Consider the following 4894-nt stretch of genomic DNA (forward strand, 5'->3'; position numbering starts at 1 on the left):
TGCACATGTGTCGATACACACAAATTTATATCAGATTATATGAATCGCATGTAGGGATGGCAATGGGTATCCATTATGCATGTACCCTGTGGGTAAAACCGTATTAGGATAAGGGTATGAGACAAAATATTACATAACCCGTACCCCCATACCCATGTGCCTTTATAAAATCTAACAAATATGGACAAATTATCTCTACACTTTGTCGTGAGTTTGTCAACTTAAATTTTATGATTCTATGCTATTATTTAAGTTGATATTTTGATGTATCGTTGTTTACAAGAAAGTGTCGATTTTACAGAATGTTTTCTTGTTATAAGTATGTATATTGATGTTATTATGTGTTGTTGTTTATAAAATATGATTGTATGTTGTTGTTTATAATTAGGTGATGCTCAAATTAATGCTATTTAAACACAGATATTTTTACCCGCGGGTATCCATTTACCCTGTTGGGTGATGGGTATGAAAAAATTTTGTACCGGCTAGCGGGTAAGCTCAAATTGGATGGGTAAGGATACGAGGGAAATTTATGTGATACAGGAAAAAAGAAAATTGAAAATGTGGCTGCTGGGATTCGAGCCCAGGTCTCCACGGCCACAACATGGAATTCTCACCACTAAACTACAGCCACTTTATTGATAAAATTTTACACAATCGTTTGTAATACAGTACAATGTCTCCCACACAGCTGACCTACTCGGTCTCCAAACTACAAAGGGGGTTCTATCAGGGAAAATCTTCTGGGTTGGGGGCAGTGGCCCAGGTTGGCCTCACTAATCTCCCCACTGCCTAGTGGATCAAAACCCGGCTTGCCTTCATCCTACCCCACATGGAAGCATTCGACTAGGGGGGGTTGATTCATCCCCACTTAAAGTATGTTCACTTGCTCCACTAGCAACACTTCTCAACATGTCAAAAATTATCAATAATTTATTACAACTAACTGGCTCAACACAACATCGGTTAAAAATAGCATCAAATCACATAGCAACTCATCACGATAATATGTATTGTTTCATCAATCAAACACAAGCTGAATTTTAAGATTTATCAATCACACACCATACATGGTTGATGAAGAAAAAGGTCATGCCTGAACTACTCGTCGGCGCACTTGCGAGAATTGTCCCGACGACGTCAGAAGCCATGCTATTGCAATTGCTCATGGCATCATCAGATCTTAGGTTGCAGATGGTCGAGCGATGTCAAGTTAGAGCACGAATCAACTGAAGAGCATGTATGGAAGAAGAAAAATAAACAAAATATGTAAGCTAGTGTCGGCGTTCAGGGAACAGGGGTACCAAGACTTGCCTGCCTGCGGCCTAGTGCATGGCTCCACCAGCGGCCTGGTATGGCCCATCTTCATCAGCAAACACTCAAGACCCTCGCGAGGGGCCAAGCCTCGCGAGGCGGGCGACACAAGACCTCCTCAGGGGCGGCCTCACTAGGCTGGCTCGCGAGGAGCGGAGAGATCAAGGCGAGGGGCACCTCGTGACGTTTCTGTGATGTGAGCCATGATGACCAAGGCCAGGCGGGCGCAGAGTACCAGTTGCCTCTTTGGTGCTAAAGAGGCAAGCACAGGCGAGGAGTCCTGAGGCATCAGGCAAAGATTTCCATATCTATGCAACGATACCAAGACTAGCAGGACGGCAGGACGGAGGTCATCACAGAGCCCACAACGGCGTCATCACCAAAGCCTTTGGCAGGCGAAGACCACCTTTTGTCAGGATAACTTGTACTAGTTGTCCCCCTTCGAACTGGCCGTTGTGGGATCCCTTCCCGCCTAATATTTGGGAAGAGGACCCGAGCCTCTATAATTAGGACCAGCCACCACCATGGAGGGGGGATCTGGAGAGGAACCAGACCATCCACACACGCACAAGCTCATCGAGCTCAATAACACATCTCCTCAGGAGGCTGTTATTCCCTTGTACTTTTTCATCCCCAGCCTACAAGGCAAACCACCACACCATAATGGAGTAGGGTATTACACCACAATGGTGGCCCGAACCAGTATAAACTCTTGTTTCCCTTGTTCCTCGGGTTCGGCGAGCTAGGCTTTGAGATCGTTGCGAGAGTGTGAGCTAGGGGGAGAGAGGTCTTCATGCACACCCCAGTGTTCGAACCTCAAGGGTTTTGCCGGAACCCGTAATCCGCCATTTGGCGCGCCAGGTAGGGCTGCGCTGAAGCTTTTCTTTCGTCGATCCGCTTTCCACTGTGTTGGGGAACATAGTAATTTCAAAAAAATCCTACGCACACGCAGGATCATGGTGATGCATAGCAACGAGAGGGGAGAGTGTGTCCACGTACCCTCGTAGACCGAAAGCGAAATCGTTAGCACAACGCGGTTGATGTAGTTGTACGTCTTCACGATCCGACCGATCCAAGTACCGAACACACGGCACCTCCGAGTTCTGCACACGTTCAACTCGATGACGTCCCGCGAGCTCCGATCCAGCAAAGCTTCACGGGAGAGTTTCGTCAGCATGACGGCATGGTGATGGTGATGATGTTGCTACCGACGCAGGGCTTTGCCTAAGCACCGCTACGATATAACCAAGGTGGAATATGGTGGAGGGGGCACCGCACACGGCTGGAATAGATCAATAGATCAACTTGTGTGTCCTAGGGTGCCCCCTGCCCCCGTATATAAAGGAGCAAGGGGGGAGGCGGCCGGTCAGGAGGTGGCGTGCCAGGGAGGGAGTCCTACTCCCACCGGGAGTAGGACTCCTCCTTTTTCTTGTTGGAGTAGGAGAGGGAAGGAAGGGAGAGAGGAGGAGAAGGAAAAGGGGGGCGCCGCCCCCCTCCTTTTCCAATTCGGACTAGAGGGGGAGGGGGTGCACGACTGCCCTGGCTGCCCCTCCTATTCTCCCACTAAGGCCCAGGAGGCCCAATTAACTCCCCGGGGGGTTCCGGTAACCCCCCGGTACTCCGGTTTTTATCCGAAACCACTTGGAACACTTCCGGTGTCTGAATATAGTCGTCCAATATATCGATCTTTACGTCTCGACCATTTCGAGACTCCTCGTCATGTCTGTGATCATATCCAGGACTCCAAACTACCTTCGGTACATCAAAACACAAAAACTCATAATACTGATCATCACCGAACTTTAAGCGTGCGGACCCTACGGGTTCGAGAACTATGTAGACATGACTGAGACACGTCTCCGGTCAATAACCAATAGCGGAACCTGGATGCTCATATTGACTCATGCATATTCTACGAAGATCTTTATCGGTCAAACCGCATAACAACATATGTTGTTCCCTTTGTCATCGGTATGTTACTTGCCCGAGATTCGATCGTCGATATCTCAATACCTAGTTCAATCTCGTTATCGGCAAGTCTCTTTACTCGTTCCTTAATACATCATCCCGCAACTAACTCATTAGTTACAATGCTTGCAAGGCTTATAGTGATGTGCATTACCGAGTGGGCCCTGAGATACCTCTCCAACAATCGGAGTGACAAATCCTAATCTTGAAATACACCAACTCAACCTGTAGAGCACCTTTATAATCACCTAGTTACACCGTGACGTTTGGTAGCACACAAAGTGTTCCTCCGGTAAACGGGAGTTGCATAATCTCATAGTCATAGGAACATGTATAAGTCATGAAGAAAGCAATAGCAACATACTAAACGATCAAGTGCTAAGCTAACGGATGGGTCAAGTCAATCACATCATTCTCCTAATGATGTGATCCCGTTAATCAAATGACAACTCATGTCTATGGCTAGGAAACATAACCATCTTTGATCAACGAGCTAGTCAAGTAGAGGCATACTAGTGACACTTTGTTTGTCTATGTATTCACACATGTATTATGTTTCCGGTTAATACAATTCTAGCATGAATAATAAACATTTATCATGATATAAGGAAATAAATAATAACTTTATTATTGCCTCTAGGGCATATTTCATTCAGTCTCCCACTTGCACTAGAGTCAATAATCTAGATTACATAGTAATGATTCTAACACCCATGGAGCCTTGGTGCTGATCATGTTTTGCTTGTGGAAGAGGCTTAGTCAACGGCTCTGCAACATTCAGATCCATATGTATCTTGCAAATCATCTCTATGTCTCCACTTGGACTTGTCGCGATGGAATTGAAGCGTCTCTTGATGTGCTTGGTTCTCTTGCGAAATCTTGATTCCTTTGCCAAGGCAATTGCACCAGTATTGTCACAAAAGATTTTCATTGGACCCGATGCACTAGGTATGACACCTAGATCGGATATGAACTCCTTCATCCAGACTCCTTCATTTGCTGCTTTCCGAAGCAGCTATGTACTCCGCTTCACATGTAGATCCCTCTATGACGCTTTGTTTAGAACTGCACCAACTGACAGCTCCACCGTTCAATATAAACACGTATCGGTTTGCGATTTAGAATCGTCCGGATCAGTGTCAAAGCTTGCATCGACGTAACCATTTACGACGAGCTCTTTGTCACCTCCATAATGAGAAACATATCCTTAGTCCTTTTCAGGTATTTCAGGATGTTCTTGACCACTGTCCAGTGATCCACTCCTGGATTACTTTGGTACCTCCCTGCTAAACTAATAGCAAGGCACACATCAGGTCTGGTACACACATTGCATACATGATAGAGCCTATGGCTGAAGCATAGGGAACATCTTTCATTTTCTCTCTATCTTCTATAGTGGTCGGGCATTGAGTCTTACTCAACTTCACACCTTGTAACACAGGCAAGAACCCTTTCTTTGCTTGATCCATTTTGAACTTCTTCAAAACTTTGTCAAGGTATGTGCTTTGTGAAAGTCCAATTAAGCGTCTTGATCTATCTCTATAGATCTTGATGCCCAATATATAAGCAGCTTCACCGAGGTCCTTCATTGAAAAACTCTTATTCAAGTATC

General features: G+C 45.7%; 1 non-coding gene across 1 annotated transcript; it reads right to left on the bottom strand.

Annotated features, from left to right (window-relative positions):
* Positions 1 to 562: 562 nt before the first annotated feature.
* Positions 563 to 634, bottom strand: TRNAH-GUG. The gene has a single exon. It is a non-coding gene; the product is annotated as a tRNA-His (tRNA).
* Between the last annotated feature and the right edge of the window lie 4260 nt (positions 635 to 4894).

Source organism: Triticum urartu, chromosome 6 (assembly GCF_003073215.2).
Source record: "Triticum urartu cultivar G1812 chromosome 6, Tu2.1, whole genome shotgun sequence".
In the NCBI taxonomy this organism is placed as follows: Eukaryota; Viridiplantae; Streptophyta; class Magnoliopsida; order Poales; family Poaceae; genus Triticum; species Triticum urartu.